Genomic DNA, 21,662 nt, shown 5'->3' on the forward strand with positions numbered 1-21,662 from the left:
GTGCAGGGTGCCAAGTATTCGGGCCATCTTCTGTTGCATTTCCAGGCACATTAGCAGGGAGTTGGATCAGAAATGGAGCCGCTGGGACTCCAACCAGTGCCCACGTAGGATGCCAGCGCTGAGGATGGCAGCTTTGTATACTACACCACAGCACCGGCCCCTTATTTCTTTTGCTTTTTTTTTTTTACTTTTTTTTTTTTTTTTTTTTTTTTGACAGGCAGAGTGGACAGTGAGAGAGAGAGACAGAGAGAAAGGACTTCCTTTTGCCGTTGTTTCACCCTCCAATGGCTGCTGCGGCCGGCGCGCTGCAGCTGACGCACCGCGCTGATCCGATAGCAGGAGCCAGGTACTTATCCTGGTCTCCCATGGGGTGCAGGGCCCAAGCACTTGGGCCATCCTCCACTGCACTCCCTGGCCACAGCAGAGAGCTGGCCTGGAAGAGGGGCAACCAGGACAGAATCCGGCGCCCCGACTGGGACTAGAACCCGGTGTGCCGGCACTGCAAGGCGGAGGATTAGCCTAGTGAGCTGCAGCGCCGGCCCCCTTATTTTTTTACAACCATATAAGGTAGGTGTTTTTTCAGAGGAAGAAACAAACTTAGAGGTTAAGAAATTTAGCCAAGGTCACATAACTCATTAGTGATAAGGATCTAACTCCAAACACCATGTTCTTTTCATGACATCACATTGTCTCTTTGTAAATTCAGTAAGCTATCCAGGTGAAAGACTGGAAAAAGAAAATAGAATATTGTGAAAAATAACACTGTTGAGAGTCATAGAGGTGTCACTGCAACAAATTGTACAGCTAAAATAAATGGTGAATTATTCGTATATGAAGAATGATCGGCACCATTTCCAGTAGGATGCATGCCCTAACTTGCTTTATGTTGAATGGCCACTGACTCCTCTTCGCCGTGTGCCTCATGACAACTTTTATGAAATGGTTGGTCATGGTTTGAAGGACACTCGGTGGCTACAATCTAACAGGAAGATACTGGATCCATTGGGAAATCAAACCAGTGTCCTTGGCCTTGTTAACTCCAGCAGGTTTAGCAATGAGGCACTGGCCACAAAGGAAACTATATTAAAAGTCTCACATTGTCATACTGAGTTCACAAAAAGCTAGAATAGGAAAAAAAAAAATCAAAAAATGGGCTGATTTAGCAGAAAGAGGTTTTCAGAGTATTCCATCTAAACGCAGTATTTACATAAGTGTGTAAATGTTTGCTCTAACATTTTGTTATCCAGTGTATGACTCAGAACCTCTTACAGAGCTTCAAAAATAACAGAAACTTTTTAATTACAAGATGGCATGGCTGTGACGAGTTTTTACAGTTGTACCCAATAAACTGTAAGGTGCCGGGCTTTAAAAAGTTCTTATATTACTGTAAGCCAAATTGTCTTTTCAGTTCTAATCCTGAAAGGAAAATAAATCACTCAGAGGTATGAGTATTTAACATTTAAAATCTAAAATGAAGAGAAAGCATTAGCTATTCTTACACCTGAAGAGACAGTTGGTAAAGAGATAAAATGTAGAGTGTAATTTTATTTATTTTTTTTCTTTTTTAAAGATTATTTATTTGAAAGTCAGAGTTACACAGAGAGAGGAGATACAGAGAGAGAGAGAGAGAGAGAGAGAGAGAGAGAGAGAGAGACGTCTTCCATCCGATGGTTCACTCCCCAATTGGCCGCAACGGCCGGAGATGCGCTGATCTGAAGCCAGGAGCCAGGAGCTTCCTCCAGGGCTTCCCACATGGGTGCAGAGGCCCAAGGACGTGGGCCATCTTCTACTGCTTTCCCAGGTCATAGCAGAGAACTGGATTGGAAATGGAGCAGCTGGGTCTCCAACCGGCACCCATATGGGATGCTGGTACTTCAGGCCAGGGTATTAACCCTCTGTGCCATAGCACCGGCCCCTGTACAGTGTAATATTAAGTCTTACTAAGGAATCCTGTGGGAAAGGCAGAAGCAAAGGAGGCACAAAGCAAGTGAAAAGGAATAAATAAATGGGCAAAAAAGGCAGTATGGTTTTTTAGTAGAGCACTAAGTCTTTGACTACAATATAAATTAAAAATGTCGTCTCAAAAATAAATTAATTAATTACAGGAAAAGAAAGACTGTAAGGACAGATCATGAAGTGAGGTGACTGTGATTGAAGGGGAGTGCAAAGTTTAAATTAGCATCATAGATTCAAGTTGTTTTTTTTTTTACATCTTTGTTTATTAAAGAAAAAATTGAAAGGCAGAGAAAGAGAGGGAGAGGGAGAGAGGGGGAGAGAAGGAGAGAAAGAGAGAGAGATCTTCCATCTGCTGGCTCACTCCCCACATTCTTGCCATAGTTGAGGCTTGGCCAAGCAAAGTCAGGAGCCCAGAACTCAATCTGGGTCTGCCATGTGGGTGGCAAGAACTTAAGTACTTGAGGCATCACCTGCAAGAGGTACTGAGTCATACATCAGATAACAAAACACTACAGCAAATATTTACACACTTAGGTAAGTACTGTTTTGGATGGAGGTATGCTAGGGTGCATATTAGGAGGAAGCTGAAATCAAAAGCAGAACCAGGATTCAAATCCAAGAATTTTTTTTTCTTTTTTAGGTTTTATTTATTTATTTGAAAGAATGAGAGAGAGAGAGGAGAGAGAGAAATCTTCCATCTACTGGTTCATTACCTCAAATGACCACAATGGCTGGAGCTGGGCCACTCCGAAGCAGGAGCCAGCAGCTTCTTCCAGGTCTCCTTCATGGATGCAGGGGTCCAAGGAGTTGGGCCATATTCCACTGCTTTCCCAGGCGCATTAGAAGGGAGCTGGATTGGAAGTAGAGCAGCTGGGACTGGAACCAGTGTTTCCGTGGGTTGCTGGCCCCACAGGCAGTGGCTTTACCCACTATGCCAAAGCTCTGGCCCCAGAATCCAGGAATTCTAATATGGAATATGAGTGTCCCAAGCGATGTCTTCTCCACCAAACAAATGTCACTCCCAGGTTCAGTTTTGGAGTGGTATTAATAACTGATACTGAAGGAAGAGGAGTAAGCTTTGAAGGGGTCGTGTATTCCATTGGTGGTTTCTTGTACAAAATGTCAGCCAACTGGGAAGTGAGAAGAACAAATAAGGATAGACAGCAAAGACACTGCAAAAAAGAACCGGATAGCTCCAGGTCTGAGATGTCAGAAGGGGAGGAATAGTTCTCACAATAATATCAAAGTTGAGCCAATCTGATGCTTGGAATTTAAAGTTGTTATTTGAAGAAAGTAAGAAATGGGCCTGGAGCAGAACCCCCTTAGTTGTGCCAAGGCAGTCATCTTCTCAACCTGACTCATGGGCAGACTGGGATTAAAAGTCTCATTCAACCTTCCAGTTAGGATTAGGGTTAGTTTGCGTTGATGTGAAAAGAGTTGGTCTGGGAAACCAAGGAGAGATTCATAAAAAATGTACTCATAATATCTTGTATATTTCTACCAATAAGTTCAGGAGAATATGCAAAAAGACAGAATATTCACTATGAGAGTACTGACTTAGATCTTACTTACAAAACGTAGTAAGTCATTTGTAAAGAAGACACCTGCCCACACCTCTGTACAAAATCCCTATAAATTATTCTCAGTTAAACACTTTGAGTGTACCAATTGTTTCCTCTCTAAACCCTTTCTGATACACTGCCAATGACTTTTTCTTACCATCAACACCTGGGCATAAGTCACTAAAATGTTATGCACTCTTACTGAGTGAGCATCTACAAGCCACAAGCTCTGTTGATATAAATGATGTGATCAGCAAATTCATTTTGGGGGGGAAATATTGTAATTTTTGCTTTTAGGATTTTTCTAAGTTGATGACTTTTCAAATAAGTCACTTCAAGATTCTTAAAAGTATTTATATTAAAGTAGTGCAGTATAGTAACCTACCATCACTTAGAATCAAGAAATCAATATCTTTTTTGACCTTATCAGTTTCTTAACCAATGGAACAGCTAATAACAACTGTATCTATTCTGAATCACAAGTGAAACACTACTTATTCTAGAAATTATCTTTGTATGTATAGCAAAGTATATATAAATACAGGAGTTATCTCTGGGAGATGGCATTATGAGGAAGTTAAGTTTTCACTGTATACTTTTCTATATTTCATAGATTTAAAGAACACATTATACACACATACATATCTATATATAAGACAATACAACCCACATGAATTGATGGAATTCATCATGATAATATAAACTTTTATTAACCCAAAATTGATTTTAAATGAATTGGTTTTTTAATCTTAGTTTTTTTCAAGTATGGTTTTTGTTCCAAACTACTGATGTAATCTCTACTGATTAATCTGATATGTTTTTTCACATGTCTGGGTTTAGAGTTTCTCATGCATCTCTCGATCAATGGTGGAGTGATGAGGACATGATTATGAATGAGGCTAGTATTACAAATAAGGTCTTAAACAAGTGGTATTTTGGATTGGTAAGATCCTTGGGGAAGTCTAATCTTAACACACTTTATTTACAGTAAAATCACTCCACCCCAAAGATAGTACCTCTACTAAGTGTTTTTAAAATCCATTTATATACTCTGGGAAATGCAAGGAAACTAATATTTTGGTTGGAAGGTTCCCACATTTGTAGTCACAGTGGAATGTATTAAGGCATATCATTTCTGGCCAAAATGTAAGGAACAGAGTCCTAAGAGTGATGAATCAATTCATCAAAAATCTGTAACAAACATAGAATGGTTTTCAAGATAAGTAATAATATGAGAGAATGAGTACGGATCAATAACTGTATCAAAACAACACAATGCCACTGATAGTTGGATGCCTGCTTCCTCTCAGAATTTAAAGGCTTTAACAAGGTAACTCCAGTTTTGCTATGCATAAATTTTAAAATCTATTCATTTCTAGTTAAATATTACTTACACATTAATGTTTACCTATTAGAATTCATGGAAAGAGTTCGGCTATGAATGTTATCAGTCGTTGCCTCTGGGTGGTAAAATTTGGTATAACTTTATTCTAACTCTTCTTGGCTTTTGTACTTTTGAAATCCTCTGTGAAAAATAGTTTACTGTTGTAGTAAACAGAACTAGTAAGTACATATTAACACACATACCATTGTTATATACACATACATTAAGTCCTTGGTATCTGTAGGTTCATATCTGCAGACTCCAGCAAACATGGGTACAATACACTAAAAAGGAAATTCCAGAAAGCCCCCAAAAATGAAATTTAAATTTGCCACACAGTGAACTCTAACAGCTTCCCTGTGAATGAAGCAATGGGCAGGCATACCCATTTTTTGATCATTTGATACATTCTCAGTATCGCTCTAGTCCTGATCTGAGCATTGATCTTCTAGAATGTACTACAAGGTGAGCCTGGGTTGGGTGTATCTATATTGAACACAATAGACTTTTTTCTTCTCTTTATTCCCTAGTCAATACAGCATAACAATTATTTACATAGCATTTATATTATACTGGTTATAAATAATCTCGAGATGTTTTAAAGTATGTTGGAGGGTTGTATGGGGTAGATGCAAATATTATGTCACTTTATAAAAGGGATATAAGGGGGCTTGCATTGTGGCGTAGCAGGTAAAGCCACTGCCTGTGGTGCCAGCATCCCATATGGGTGCCAGTTAAAAGTCCTGGCTACTCCACTTCCGATCCAGCTCTCTGCTATGGCCTGGGAAGGCAGTAGAAGATGGCCCAAGTCCTTGGGGCCCCGCACCCACATGGGAGACTCAGAAGAAGCTCCTGGCTCCTGGCTTTGGATCAGCACAGCTCCAGCCATTGCAGCCAATCAAGGAGCAAACCAGTGGATAGAAGGCTGTGCGCTCACTTGCTCTCTCTCTCTCTCTCTCTCTCTGCCTCTCCTCTTCTCTCTGTGTAACTCTGAATTTCAAATAAATAAATAAATAAATCTTCAAAAAAAAAAAAAAGGGACATGAGCATCTATGGACTTTATTACTGGAGAGGGCCTTGGATCCCATACACCACTGACCCACTGACACTGGGGGGTGACTATACACATTGATATGCATTGGTATGTATATATACAAATAGCTTTTTTTTTTTTTTGACAGGCAGTGGACGGTGAGAGAGAGAGACAGAGAGAAAGGTCTTCCTTTGCCGTTGGTCCACCCTCCAATGGCCGCTGTGGCCAGCACACCACGCTGATCCGAAGGCAGGAGCCAGGTGCTTCTCCTGGTCTCCCATTCGGGTGCAGGGCCCAAGGACCTGGGCCATCCTCCACTGCACTCCCAGGCCACAGCAGAGAGCTGGACTGGAAGAGGGACAACCAGGACAGAATCCAGCACCCCGACCAGGACTAGAACCTGGTGTGCCGGTGCCACAGGCGGAGGATTAGCCTAGTGAGCTGCAGCACCAGCCTACAAATAGCTTTTATAGGGCCAGCACTGTGGCACAGCGGGTTAACGCCCTGGCCTGAAGCACCGGCATCCCATATGGGCACCAGTTCAAGTCCTGGCTGCTCCACTTCCTATCCAGCTCTCTGCTATGGCCTGAGAAAGCAGTACAAAATGGCTCAAGTCCTTGGGCCCCTGCACCTATGTGGGAGACCCGGAGGAGGATCCTGGCTCCTGGCTTTGGATTGGCATAGCTCCGGCCGTTGTGTTGTAGCCAACTGGGGAGTGAACCAGCAGATAGAAGACCTCTCTCTCTCTCTCTCTCCCTCTGCCTTTCCTCTCTCTGTGTAACTCTAAATTTCGAATAAATAAATAAATCTTAAAAAAAAGCAAATAGCTTTTATAAATACCAGGATATTTCAACAATGATACTTATTAAACACAACATATTTATCTATGTATTCATATCTGTTGACGTGTTCATCCTCCTAGAAACTCTAGGAACTAGCTACCATTACTAAGACATTTCAAAATTCTTTATTTTTTATTTATTTTGACAGGCAGAGTGGACAGTGAGAGAGAGAGACAGAGAGAAAGGTCTTCCTTTTGCTGTTGGTTCACCCTCCAATGGCCACCGCAGCTGGCGCGCTGCGGCCAGCGCACCGCGCTGATCTGATGGCAGGAGCCAGGAGCCAGGAGCCAGGTGCTTCTCCTGGTCTCCCATGGGGTGCAGGGCCCAAGCACTTGGGCCATCCTCCACTGCACTCCCGGGCCATAGCAGAGAGCTGGCCTGGAAGAGGGGCAACCGGGACAGAATCCGGCGCCCCGACTGGTACTAGAACCGGTGTGCCAGCGCCGCAAGGTGGAGGATTAGCCTAGTGAGCCGCGGCGCTGGCCTGACATTTCAAAAATTCTTATGGAAAAGTGCAACTAAAAGCTAAAAATTCTAAAATCCATTGTATTTCTCAATATAAGCCCCATCAAGTTCAAAATACTTTGTAAGCAATAAGATCTGCCATTTAGGACATCTCCAAAAACAAAAAAAGAACTGAGAAAAGAATTGAGCATCCTGGTAGATTTAAATCATGTCAGTGCAACTTCTTGGCATCATTAACTGAAGAAAAATGGGTGCCCTTTATAAGTTTCTAGGGAGTGGGAAATGGGGGGGGGTGCGAGTGGGAGGGAAATTATGGGGGAGCGGGGAGCCATTGTAATCCATAAACTGTACTTTGGAAATTTGTATTTACTAAATAAAAAAAATTAAAAAAAAAAACCTCAGAAACAAAAAGACATCCAAAGGAGCCAAATCAAGATTGTAATGAGGAAGCCTAACAATTTCTCAACAAATCTCTCACAAAATTGCCCTTGTTTGATGAGAGAAATGAGCAGGAGCACTGTCCTGGAGAAGGGCTCTCCGGGCATTTTTTTGCAAAATCATCGGCCCACTTTCTCCAAGCACTCTCCTAATAAGCAGATGTTATCGGTCTGTGGCCCTCCAGCAAGTCAACAAACTAAATGCCTTGAACATCCCTAAAAAACTGTTGCCATAACCTTTAGTCTTGACCTGTTTCATTTGTTTTGCCTAGGCCACTTGCACCACTTGGGAGCCATTGCTTTGATTGTGCGTTAACTTCCAGATCATACTGGCGAAGACACATTTCATCTCCTGTCCCAATACTTTGAAGAAATGCTTTGGGATCCTGATCCCACTTGTTCAATATTTCCATTGATTGAAATCTCTGCCCTTTTTCTGTGGCTGGTCTAGGTACAACGGTTTTGGCACCCATTGTGTAGAAAGTTTGCCTCCCTTTAACTCTTCATTCAGGGTTATGTTAGCTGAACCAGATGAGATTTCCATGCTGTTGGCTTTTGTTTCCACTGGGAGTCATGGGTCCCTTTGGTGAGGGCACAAAGTTGATTGTTTCCTGACAAATTGATGTGGCTGGTGTGCCATTTCAGGTTTCATCTTCAACATCATTCCTTCCTTTCTGCAAATGAGTTCTCCATTTGTAAACTTGGTTTCCTTGGGGCCTTGTCCCTATGTAAACATCCATGATTTCACCATTCTTTCACCTAAGCTTCACATAAATGTGATGGTTGTTGTTGCTTTAATTTTAGCAGGATTCATGTTGCTCTGATTATCAGTTGTTTTCAAAGTGATATCTTATCTTGGTGCCTCAAAGTACATCTATTCAGACATGTTATCACAAGTTATTATGAGTTTCTTTGGGCACAAAATTATTTGTGATCCATACATGGATTTTTAAAAAAGATTTATTTGAAAGTCAGAGTTGCACAGAGAGAGAAGGAGAGGCAGAGAGAGAGAGAGAGAGAGAGAGAGGTCTTCCATCTGCTGGTTCACTCCCTAATTGACTGCAATGGCCGGAGCTGTGCCAATCTGAAGCCAGGAACCAGGAGCTTATTCTGGGTCTCCCACACAGGTGCAGGGGGCCCAAGGACTTGGGCCATCTTCCACTGCTTTCTCAGGACATGGCAGAGAGCTGGATCGGAAGTGGAGCAGCCGGATCTTGAACCGGCACCCATATGGGATGCCAGCACTGCAGGTGGCGGCAGCTTACCCCACTATGCAACAGCGCTGGCCCCCCATACATAGTTTTTACATAATGCACATGTTCCATGATTTTTTTGAAGATTTCTAGTATTTCCAGATAAGAAAATGAAGGCATGGGGTGAATATTTGGCCTAGTAGATAAGGTGCCAGTTAAGGCACCATGTCCCATATTGAAGTGATAGTTCAATACTTACCTCTGACATAGGACTCCAGGTTCCTGCTAATGTAGACCCTGGGGGACAGCAGTGATGGTCCAAGGAATTGGCCTTCTCCATCCATGTGGGAAATAGGACTGGCCTCTGCACAGACAAAGCCATTGAGGGCATTAGCAGAGTGGTCCATGGATGAATGTTCTTGTTCTCTCTTTCTTTCTCTTCCTCTTCCTTTCTTGCTCTCCCTCTCTCTCTCTGAAATAAATGAACAATAATTTAAAAGAAGAAAATGAAGGCACAGAGTTAGTGTAATTGGATCACAGTTGTATAACTAGCTTGTATATGCAAAACCAAGGTTTTAAAACCATACAATCTAACTATATATTTGTGCACATAATTAAAATATATGGCTGGTTAACAGAGTGTATTATGGAAGTTTGTATCTCTGGAATTCTATTTTCTTTAAAAAAAAAGATTTATTTATTTATTTGAAAGTCAGAGTTACACAGAGAGAGGAGAGGCAGAGTGAGAGAGAGGTCTTCCATTCGATGGTTCACTCCCCAATTGGCTGCAATGGCCGGAGCTGCACCGATCAGAAGCCAGGAGCCAGGAGCATCCTCCAGGTCTCCCACATGGATGCAGGGGCCCAAGGACTTGGGTCATCTTCTACTGCTTTGCCGGGCCATGCCAAGGAGCTGGATCAGAAGTGGAACAGCCGGGTCTCAAACCGGCGCCCATATGGGATGCTGGCGCTTCAGGCCAGGGTGTTAACCCACTGCGCCACAGCGCCAGCCCCTGGGATTCTATTATTATATAAATATGACTGAGTCCAACATTGTTATGACTCAAAATGTCACACTTCCTTGACAAATTTTGTTTTTGCATAAACAACACAGAAAATTCGATAAGTAAGCTGTAATGAGGTAAAAATATTGATCATAATGAAATCAATCATAATTTCGAGATTGAGAGAAATCTCTAAATCCAATTCCATACATAAAGAATATTTTATTTCTTGAATTATTTTAGAATGAAACCATTATTTCTATTAAGATTTATAGCCTTCTGGCATTGTGGCATTGCAGGTATAGCTGCCACCTGCGAGGCCAGCATTCCCTATGGGCACTGGTTGGAGTCCCTGCTGCTCCACTTCTGATCTAGCTCACTGTTAATGTGCCTGAGAATGCAGCATAATATGGCCCACGTGTCTGGGTTCCTGCATTCACATGGGAGGTCCAGATGAAGTTCCTGGCTCCTGGCTTTGCCTTGGTCCATTTCTGGCCAACATAGCCATCTGGGGAGGATGGAGGATGGAGGATGGAGGATGGAGGATGGAGGATCACTCTGTGTCTCTCTCCTCTCTCATTGTATCTCTGATACTCAAAATAAAAAAAAAAAATTTAAGATGTGTCTATACCAAGTCCCTGGGTTAAATTAAAATGTAATATTACTTATTTGCCTTGCCACAATGCCAGCCCCATTAATCAATCTTTTTTTTTTTTAAGATATATTTTACTTATTTGAAAGACAAGGTTAGAGAGAGAGGTAGAGAAAGAGAGAGAGAGAGAGAGGTCTTCTATCCGCTGGTTCACTCCCCAAATGGCCACAATGGATGGACCTGAGCTGATCCAAAGCCAAGAACCAGAATCTTCCTCTGGGTTTCCCATATGGATGCAGGGGCCCAAAGACCTGGCCCATCCTCTGCTGCCTTCCCAAGTGCACCAGCAGGAAGCTGGGTCAGAAGTGGAACAGGGGGACTTGAAATGGCACCCATATGGAATGCTGGCACTGCAGGTTCAGGCCCCAACCCACTGCGCCACGAAGCTGGCCCCTATAATACTGATTAACCTTATATTATGTATAAATTCATATTATTTGAGTTATATATATTTGTATATAAAGAAAATTTATCTAAAAATAATTAGATCAGTGTGTTAAATTATTTCAGAACTTAGACTCTCTAACATTAAAGTGTTTCTGGCCCAAAGATAGGAACATACATAAATCTGGAACAAGAGATCCCCTTGGCATACAAAGGAATACAGACCTTGACATACCAGAGGAGTTTCTAGAACTTTCATCAAGATGGCAGACACTTCCCCAAGAAAAATCAAAATTCTATTTTCTGCACAGATACTTTAATATGATCAGCAAGGACAAACGCGTATCAATCCCTCCTAGAAAAGAAATAGTTGGTTCATTCCAGCTTGAGCCAAAGTATCAACTGTTACACACAGACCCAAATATAGAGCCTCCTGGCAAGGAAACAGCACAGAGGAAGGGGCAGAGCTGCTGGACACCTGATAGCATTGCCCAAGTAACTTGAGCTCCAGTTTTGCTTGTTGTGGAGACAAATACACTGAAAATCCAAGCAGAGAACAAATCACACAACCTCAATTTTAGAAAGTTCTTTGAAGATGGATTTAAAATCTCTCAGTGTGTCTTTTTGTTCATTTGGTTTGGTTTTATTACTTTTTATGGAATCTTCTAATCCACAAAATGGAAAGACTACTATAATGAATTTTCAATGTGTCATTATCCATCCCCAATGATTACCATTATTACCATAACTTAAAATAAGATGTTATGTAGGTTTTTTTTTTTTTTTTTTGACAGGCAGAGTGGACAGTGAGAGAGAGAGACAGAGAGAAAGGTCTTCCTTTTTGCCATTGGTTCACCCTCCAATGGCCGCCGCAGCCGGCGCACTGCGGCCGGTGCATCGCACTGATCCAAAGCCAGGAGCCAGGTGCTTCTCCTGGTCTCCCATGGGGTGCAGGACCCAAGCACTTGGGCCATCCTCCACTGCCTTCCCAGGCCACAGCAGAGAGCTGGCCTGGAAGAGGAGCAACTGGGACAGAATCCGGCGCCCCAACCGGGACTAGAACCTGGTGTGCCAGCACCGCAGGCGGAGGATTAGCCTAGTGAGTGGTGGCGCCGGCGACAGATTTTATGTAGTTTTAAGCAAAGAGAATGCCTCAGGTTGGATGATGGAATGCAGGTTTTAGAATATCCATGTTACAGTTAACGTTGGTAAGAAGAGAATGCCTGGCAGCCCTTCTTTTGCAATGAAACTCAGAGCAAATAAATCTTTGTGAGGTCTCCATCAAATGAAACTGAACATGTCTAGAAATTCACCTTTACTCATTCCGCTGTAGAACAGACAGCTTCTCAGGGACTCGTTCATGCTGAGAAAAAAGCTCAGTAGAAGCTGTTGGAAAGCAGATTATTAAATTATGTGTAAAGCACACTTGCAAAGCAATCTGGAATTTTCCGGTCTTTTTACTTGCAGGAAAGAATAATTGGAAAACAAAATTTAGGTTAGAGGCTTGGCCAACAAGTTCAGAATCAGAGGAAAAAGAAGTGCCTGAAAATAAGGAGAAGCCTTGTCCCACTGGGCTAATCAGGTGACTCTTCCTCCTCTGTAGATAAGCTACTTCTGTAAGCAGTGGGGATGCTCATAACACACCTTCCCCAGCACTGATCAGAGCTTAGCTTCAAACCGTTCTCTGTCAATGTTCCAACCTAATCTGTTTCTGTCTATTACTTAAATACCCTGTTCTAAAGATACACCACTCCTTTGATTTCAGGTTACCTACGTCCATGAGTCCCATTTCCAGTGACTTTTTCATTTCAGAGTTTCCTCAGGCCCCTTGCTGAACTTTAGCAAGCAACTTACTAAGCAGCCAGTGACTCCTGGCTCTGCTATCCACCATGCATCAAGTCATTTAGACTTGAATTCTGGCAAAACACAGATTTTAGAGAAAGGACTCCAGATTTTTTTGGAGTTGGTTAAATGTTTATGAAACGACTTTCCAAAGAAGCAAAATTTTTGTTTAGATTTTCAAGCTGGAAAAATCAGAATTTTTTTCATCTTTTTGCAAGCTCATTCATGCTATTAAGATTTGTTTCTACATAATATTAACTACTCTTTTTCTTTTGTACATGCACATGCTATCAATTTATTATTACCTAGCTTTTATTGATCAAAAAGTTGAATTGAAAAGTTATGAGTTCTTGGACAACTAAAATTTGTCTTATTAACTCTCTCTTGTACTGAGTTAACAGATGAATAAATGAAATGCTTTAGTCAACAGAGCCAGAGGTTTCATGATTTCTTTCATTTTTTCTGAGTGGCTTCCAGCAAAACCCAACCCCAGCCAATCTGCAAGAATTAAACTTGATCAATCAACATGTCTTAGGAGAGAAAATAGTTCTTTCTTACCCATTGCTAGGGCAATGGTTGAGGCAGCAATAACAAAAAAACAGGTAATCAAGAGAAAAGCAAACAACTTTATTTTTTTTGTAACATAGGAGGTTTCAGAAATGAAGACTCAAGGACATAGAAAAATATGTATATTTTTGTGCTAAATTTGATGAAGTGGATAGTCACAGAGAAGTATGAATGGACAAAATAAATAGAATGTAATGGTGATGAACTGAGAGAAGCTTAACAAGACCCATTTGTCTGGGTTCTTCTCTGTATCTCTGTCCTCAGAGGTAAGGACATGCCTTTCCCTGGGTTTGGAGAAGGCATCTCTTAAAGGAGGGCCTATGTTCTGCTTCATAGGGAGATCACAAAATCCTTTTATGGCCTCCTTCATGGAGAAGTGTGGGAGAAAGTAAGAGACGTGGCTTCTGCTGTTTTCTCAAATGCCAAGGTACCATATTTCATGGTAGCCTGTCCTGCAACGAAAAGACTAATATTGGAAAACCTTTCATTATACCCTTCCTGACTGCCAACGCATTTTGATTCTGGCTTTTGTAAGGCAGCTTCTTCCTGTGCTGGTCTGTTCTCAGATGGTTTTCAAAAGGCTGGTGATGCTGAGAAATTCTTCTGTAGTAGCAAGTAAGAAAATAGTCTGAAATAGTAGTAAAACAATAATCTGAAATAAGTAGTAAGAAAATAATCTGAAGTAACAACACGTGCTCATCTGATAAGAAAACCCTCTTTTTTCTTTCAGATTGATTTACCTATGCTTGTTTTTCTTAGCTATGTAATTACAACCATTATGGACTGACAAGTAAATTCTTTGAAGGGCCTACCTACAAAATGACCATAAAGTTATCTAATATCAGATTGTGATATATTTATCCCTGAATGATCTACACGCTAAACACAAATACAATGCTTATCAATCTTCATACTTTCCTCTTAAAAAATGGACGTACCAACACATAAGTGGTAGGATACTACTTTATTTTTGCAACTGGAAACCCTTCCAAGTAGTACTGGGTAACTCAAGGAATGACCTTTGGATGTGATTTATTGGCAAGTTTACCATTGTGATACATTGTTAGGACAACTGATTATCATTTCTAAGGCTTTTAGTAAGCTTTGGTTGTTTGTTGAGAGGTCTGCTCAGTAATTGTTTTCTTGTGGGATGAAGCAGTGGAAAGGGGAAAGAGAGTAGCAACAAAGAACACAAGGAAAAGCAAGGAGAGCAGACAGAAGACAAAAGGCACTGAGCATGGCACGCAGGTGTTACAGAGGAGGAACAGCAAGATGAAGAAAGCACAATTCAGAGAGAACGAGGAGCGGTTCGCTTGGTTCTCTAGGACCAGGACGATTTCTGGCGACAGGGCTCCAAGTCCCGCTGAGAAAATGAAAGAGCCTCACATAACTTGAGGTGGTAACTGATTCTCATCATAACCTCTTTACTCTCAAGCTAACTTTTGCTCTTATTATGTAGTTGATCTGTCATTGTCACCAAAAATTGCCAGTCCTTTCTTACTTTTTCTTCCAGTCTTAAGGTAATGAGATTCCTGGTCCTTTACTGCCATAAAGCCAAAAGGAAGAGCAAACAGAGTTAAGTGAAAGGAGGAGGGGATTTCAGGAACCATCTGACCCTAACCCATAGAGTCATCTCCCGAGCTAATGGTGCTCCTCTGTTAAGCTTCTGTAACTTGAGGCTTTTGTAAATAATATCCCCTTTTGCAAAAGAGGAAACACATTTAAATGCCTTGCCTATGGCTCCCCAGTAAATGAGTAACTGTCAGAAGCAGAAATAGAACCCAGCCCTCCTGACGTCAGATTCAATGTTCTTTCCACTTCACAACAATGCCTAAAAATATAAATTAAAACACTCTCCAAAGCAAATACAACCTTATCCATCTCCATGTTGCGAGTTACATCATAGAAACTGGAAATTTAGTGAGAGTATTTTAAAAATTCTAGCTTTTCAAATACACACACCTGAGTTTGTAACAAAGTAATCCACCTTAATGTGTTTTTACTAAATCAAACTTTAATTTCTATGTTGAGTCTGACAACCTGGTAATAGCTTACAATAAAAATTTGAAAGTGTAAGGACACTTGGAAGGTTTTCTCCTATCATCTTTTAAGCAATGAAAAGAACTGGACATCATTACACTAAGTGAAATAAGCCAGACCCAGAAAGACAAGTATCACTGTTTTCTCTTATTTATGGGAGTTAATATAGAGAGAGTATAAAAATTGTGTGGATGTCATGTTATCTGACCTACGGTTATAAACACGGCTTCAGTGAATTATACCATGTGTATGAAAACATACTGTTCTTTCCCCACGTTATGATCACTGTCATGAATCACCCACTCTGTGAGAGTAATATCCCTGTTTTCGAGAAAAAATAGTACATATGTGTATACATAGAATGTCTACATGTGAAGTGAATGTGGCAAAATATTAAAAATCATTAAATTTTAAAATAAGTTTAAAAATGTCGACAGCTGAAATGAGATGTTTTGTATAGTTTTGTTTGTACATTTGAATCACTTCACTATATTCCGTATCTGTCTTGTTGCCTTTAGGTCTTGGTTTAAATTGCTGTGTTCTTCAGAAATCATGACTCAACCACCACAAACTGTATATATACTTCTGTTGCACCCACACTTCTCATGTATACTCCTTGTTATGCTAGTGATTACACAGTAATTGGGGTAATGACTGCTGACTGTCACTCTTGCCTTCCAGATCATAAGCACCATGATGACATAATTTGTCAGTTTCACTAATATGTCCCTAGCATCCAGCAACTGATGGGTACAACAGGGGCATTCAGGAACTATTTTCACGATGCACGTGCTTCTCAGTGTAAGCACAGATGGTGCTGCACTTCTAGATTAAGAGGAAGAACGAACAGTAATGGCCCTCTTGCTGTGTTACTCTGTGTCCCGTGTCCTCATGTTATATAAGCAAACCCTCCCAACAACGCTATGGACGAGCCACAGCTCTCATTCACTTACAGATGAGAATGCTGACTTTTAGGAAGCTTGTGTAACTTGAGGCTTTTGCAAGCAATAGCCAATGTTACCCTGCTGGTGACTAGAGTTTGACTGATCCAGGAATTTAGGGAACCAGAATTTCAAGAAAGCTATCATGATTTTTTTTTAAACAGCAATTTCTTCTTCTGACTTTTCATGCTGAGACAAGATTGGAAGGGCAGCCACCATTGAGTGTCAGGTTCTTCCACTTTGACTTTCATGGAACAGAACCCCACTGTAGCACTTTGGCTTTTATGGTTGTGGATTTAAGTCGAGGGTTTCAAACTTTTCACTCGCACTCTCATATTATTTTTCAACAATATGCAATGAGGAATGGAGAAGAAAATAACAATAAGGCATGAGACAGAAAAGATTAGGCAGCTAGGTGCCATGTAGCTTTTATTTTAATTTAATTTTTGGTTATTTGAAAGGCAGAGAGAGAATCTCATTTTCTGATTCACTCCACAGATGCTGGCAACAGCCAGGGCTGGGCCAGGCCAGAGCCAAGAAATAGGAACTCCATCCATGTCGCCCACATGGGGACCAGGGTTCAAGTACTGGAGCTACAGAATCAGCCCTTAAGGCATTCGGATATGGCTGAAGAGCCCATGAGAGTATTTTGAGCATGGAAAGCCAAGATACTCTGGACAAAAAAAAAAAAAGACCTAAATGAAAGATCTCTGCGAGTGAGATCCCAGTGGAAAGAATGGGGCCATCAAAGAAGGAGGTACCTTTCTCTGAAGGGAGGAGAGAACTTCCACTTTGACTATGACCCTGTTGGAATAAGATCGAAGTTGGCGAACTCAAAAGGCTTCCATAGCCTTGGCAACTCATGACTAGACCCAAGGGAGACTACTGACACCATAAACAAGAGTGTCAAATTGTTAAGTCAACAACAGGAGTCACTGTGTACTTACTTCTCATGTGGGATCTGTCCTTAACATGCTGTCCAATGTGAAGTAATGCTATAACTAGTACTGAAACAGTATTTTACACTTTGTGTTTCTGTGTGGGTGCAAACTGATGAAATCTTTACTTAATATATACTAAATCGATCTTCTGTATATAAAGAGAATTGAAAATGAATCTTGATGTGAATGGAATGGGAGAGGGAGCTAGAGATGGGAGGGGTGCGAGTGGGAGGGAAGCTATGGGGGGGGAGCCATTGTAATCCATAAACTGTACTTTGGAAATTTATATTTACTAAATAAAAGTTAAAAAAAAAGTACTGGAGCTATCAGCAGCTGCCTTCCAGGCTATGCATTAGCAGGAAGTGGAATCAGAAGCAGAGCCAGGATTCAAATCCACAGACTCCAGTGGGGGATACTGGAGCTCCAAGTGGCCTCTTAATCACTGTACCAAACACCCACACCTATGTGTTTTTTAATTGTAATGTATCTACATGCACTGCTCTCTATAATTTTTGCTCTCATTTTGCAAGATCAGCATTCCCCCCTGGGGCCAGTGCTCTGGCATAGTAGGTAAAGCTGCCGCCTGCAGTGCCAGCATCCCATATGGGCATCAGTTCTAGTCCTGGCTGCTCCACTTCCGATCCAGCTCTCTGCCATGGCCTGGGAAAGCAGTGGAAGATGGCCCAAGTCCTTGGGCCCCTGCACCCATGTGGGAGACCCGGAAGATGCTCCTGGCTCCTGGCTTCGGATCGGTGCAGCTCCAGCCGATGCAGCCATCCAGGGAATGAACCAGTGGAAGGAAGATTCTTGGAAGATTCTCTCCCTCTCTTTCTGGCTCTTTCTCTCTCTCTCTTCCTCTCCTTCTCTCTCTGACTTTCAAATAAATAAATAAATCTTAAAAAAACAAAATTCCCTCTCAGGAAGAGGATTCTATATCATCTTTGAAAAATAGTTTGCAGTCCAAACTTTATATTGTTTCTGTTTATTTCAAAATCAATTTGGGTAGGAACCCAGGAGTGTTCTATAAATATTTAATAAAAGGGCTCATACTATGTAACTTCAGAGTTGCATCCTTACTAGCAATTCATGTTGCAGAAAAGCCAATCATATCCTTGATCCTTGATTATCATATTCTTCTGAGACAAAGATCTTCAGTTTTTGTATCATTTGTCTCTTTAGTTCTGAAATGTGTTTTTAAGGGACACACTATCTTAGGTGTTTAATTAATGCTATAACTAGTACTCAAATAGTATTTTACACTTTGTGTTTCTGTGTGGGAGCAAAATGTGGAAATCTTTACTTAATATACGCTAAATGGATCTTCTGTATATAAAGATAATTGAAAATTAATTTTGATGTGAAGGGAAGGGGAGAGGGAGTGGGAGAGGGGAGCGTTGTGGGTGGGAGGGAAGTTATGGGGGGGAGGAAGCTATTGTAATCCATAAGCTGTACTTTGGAAATTTATGCTCATTAAATAAAAAAAAATCCAAAAAAAAAAGGGGACACACTATTCAGCAGGGCTTCAATCATGGAGTCACTTAAATTATTACACTGTATCTGCACACTATATAGCAATCTCTCATTCCGGATTTTCAGACTGCTGAAAAGCAAGCTTGGTTGATGAGATTCTTACATTTTTGGGTAGTGCAGTAACTCAATCTTTTTGCACAGGGCTCAATGTAAATCTTCCTTTCTCAGGTATGCAGCTTCACAAGGACAAGAACTTTTTTGTGTTCTTGCTGTACGCTCAGATCTTAGAAGAGTTTCTGTCACATTATTGGTGGCCAATAAATGGAGGTTGATTTAACAAAAAATATTTATATTGAACCTTCACTTATGGTGATACATTGCTTTACTTTATTCAGGAATACTTTAAATAAGCGGTACATATTTAATGTCTACATTTTGATGAGTTCAACAAATGCGCACACCGGTGAAATCACTGCCCCCATCAAGATAAGGGACATGTTCCTCATTTCCAAATGTTTTCTTGAGTCCCTTCGGATTTGTTGTGTCTTTATGGTATGAACACCTAACATGAAATCATATTCTTCAAATTTTAGGGGTAACACAGTACTATTGACTATAAGCACTGAGCTGGCGACAGCTCGTTAGCACTTATTCATCTTGCACAATTTTATGTCAATTGAACAACTCTTCAACCCCCCCCCATTTTAAAAAAGCTCAATAATGATTACTTCATAAAATTAATATATAGTGCAATTAGATTTGTTCACATAGAAAGAGAAGCATTTTCACATGTGCCCAGAGGTCTTTAAATAGATAGAGTTAGAATACAATCTTTTTCCCTCAGACTGATTCTTTCCTTTGGAGCTTGTCCAAGAATTCCAAGTGGCACTCATGGCTTGATCTCTCCAAATTGTGAGATCCCTTGAGATACAAACAACTGAAGGGCAGGTAAGCAGCACATGGGAGCTGACTGTGTCTGCCTGCCTCTTACATCAATAAAATAAATAAAAAAGAAGGAACTAAGTCTTCACTGACTCTCCACCTTCTTTTTAATTTTTTTTTTTTTTGACAGGCAGAGTGGACAGTGAAAGAGAGAGACAGAGAAAAAGGTCTTCCTTTTTGCCGTTGGTTCACCCTCCAATGGCCGCCGCGGCCGGCGCACCGCGCTGATCCGATGGCAGGAGCCAGGAGCCAGGTGCTTCCTCCTGGTCTCCCATGGGGTGCAGGGCCCAAGCACTTGGGCCATCCTCCACTGCACTCCCTGGCCACAGCAGAGAGCTGGCCTGGAAGAGGGGCACCGGGACAGAATTCGGCACCCCGACTGGGACTAGAACCTGGTGTGCCGGCGCAGCAGGTGGAGGATTAGCCTGTTGAGCCGCAGCGCCGGCTACTTTTTAATTTCTTTTAAGATTGTTTGTTTATTTATCTGAGAAGCAGAGTTACAGAGAAAGAGAGAGGGAGAGACAGAGAGAAAGGTCTTCTATCTGCTGGTTCACTCCCTAAATGGCCACAATGGCCCAAGCTGGGCCGAGCCGAAGCCAGGAGCTAGGAGCTTCCCACGTGGGGGCAGGGGCCCAAACATTTGGGCCATCTTCCACAGCTTTCCCAGGCCATTAGCAGGGAGCTGGATTGGAAGAGGAGCAGCCAGGATACAAACTGGTGCCCATATGGGATGCTGACGCCATAAGTGGAGGGTTAGTATACTCTGCCACAGTGCCGGCCCTTTAATTTTTTTAAGAGTTGACAATTGTTTGCTTTAAGCTTTCCATTAAATCATATTAACACTTTTCAGCATGGAATTTTATTCTCATGTTTCTTTATATAAAGGGAACAGAGTTCGTGTGTTTCACATATACAATTTTAAGAACACAATGTTACTCCCACCATTTTTTAAAAAGATTTATTTATTTATTTGAAAGGCAGAGTTACAGAGAGGGAGAAGCAAAGACAGAAAGATCTTCCATCCGCTGGTTCACTCCCCAGATGGCTACAACGGCTGGAGCTGGGTCAATCTGAAGCCAGGAGCTTCTTCTGGGTCTCCCCCGCTTCCACGTTTTTTATAAAATGAAGGACTAGACCTTATTGAAGGAGAGGTAATGTGCTATACAGTGGGAAGTCACTATTTATTTGTGGGGGTTGCTGTATGGAATTATTATTGTTTTTCAAAATAACATTGGCAAGAACCTTTTCACCCTAACTCTATGACCCCACTATTCACTGAATAATTTTCCCTTTGGTTTCCTTGGAAAGTCATAAATAATCTCTGATGTTTCTCACACTGCGATAAATTCAGATATCCTAAATCAAAAATGCATGTAATCTATCTAACCTACAGAACATCCTAGCTTAACCACACAATGCACTGTAGAGTGTCGGTTGTAGATCCTCAGGATTGTGTGGCTGACTGGCATTGTCTAGGATGACCAGAGAGTCTGTTGCCACATTTCACTAGCCAGAGGCAAAAATCAAAACTGAAAGTTTGAAGTGTGGTTTCTATTGAATGCCTGTTGCTTCCACACCATTGTAAAATCAAAAACTTGTAAGTTCAATCACCGTTAAGTCTGTATGTGGTTAGCAGATTCCCAAGGACAAGAGCTTTTCTGTATGCTGTTTATTTCATGGCACTTTCTAGAATAGTAAGACAACACTACATGGCATTTAAACTTGAATGTCAGCATCATTACAGGAACCAGACAACATGGCAATATAGAATGCAAAAGAATGGTATTTACTGAGTGTCAGTAATGTACCTAGCTTGGCAGGTGTGTGTGTGTGTGGGGTAGACACACAGTGTCAGAAAGCTCCCAGAACATTTTCCAGTTTAAAGCACCATCTCTATAGGCCACAACGAGAACAAGAAGGATTAAGCAAGACATTCAAGCTGACCTCACAGCAAGGAAGAGGCCTGAATAAGTACAACAGAACTCAGCTTCGAAAAGTCCTGTTATTA

The 21,662-nt window shown here is 41.4% G+C and overlaps 1 long non-coding RNA gene across 1 annotated transcript in view; it reads right to left on the reverse strand.

Annotated features, from left to right (window-relative positions):
* Positions 1-11,136: 11,136 nt before the first annotated feature.
* LOC108178106 (uncharacterized) overlaps positions 11,137-21,662 on the reverse strand; it is a 139,117-nt gene continuing 128,591 nt past the window's right edge. Inside the window, exon 6 of the long non-coding RNA XR_001794802.4 lies at positions 11,137-11,266. This is a non-coding gene — a long non-coding RNA (uncharacterized LOC108178106). The remainder of the gene's footprint in view (positions 11,267-21,662) is intronic.

This window comes from Oryctolagus cuniculus, chromosome 8, assembly GCF_051225735.1.
Source record: "Oryctolagus cuniculus isolate XC-2025 breed Fujian yellow rabbit chromosome 8, ASM5122573v1, whole genome shotgun sequence".
In the NCBI taxonomy this organism is placed as follows: Eukaryota; Metazoa; Chordata; class Mammalia; order Lagomorpha; family Leporidae; genus Oryctolagus; species Oryctolagus cuniculus.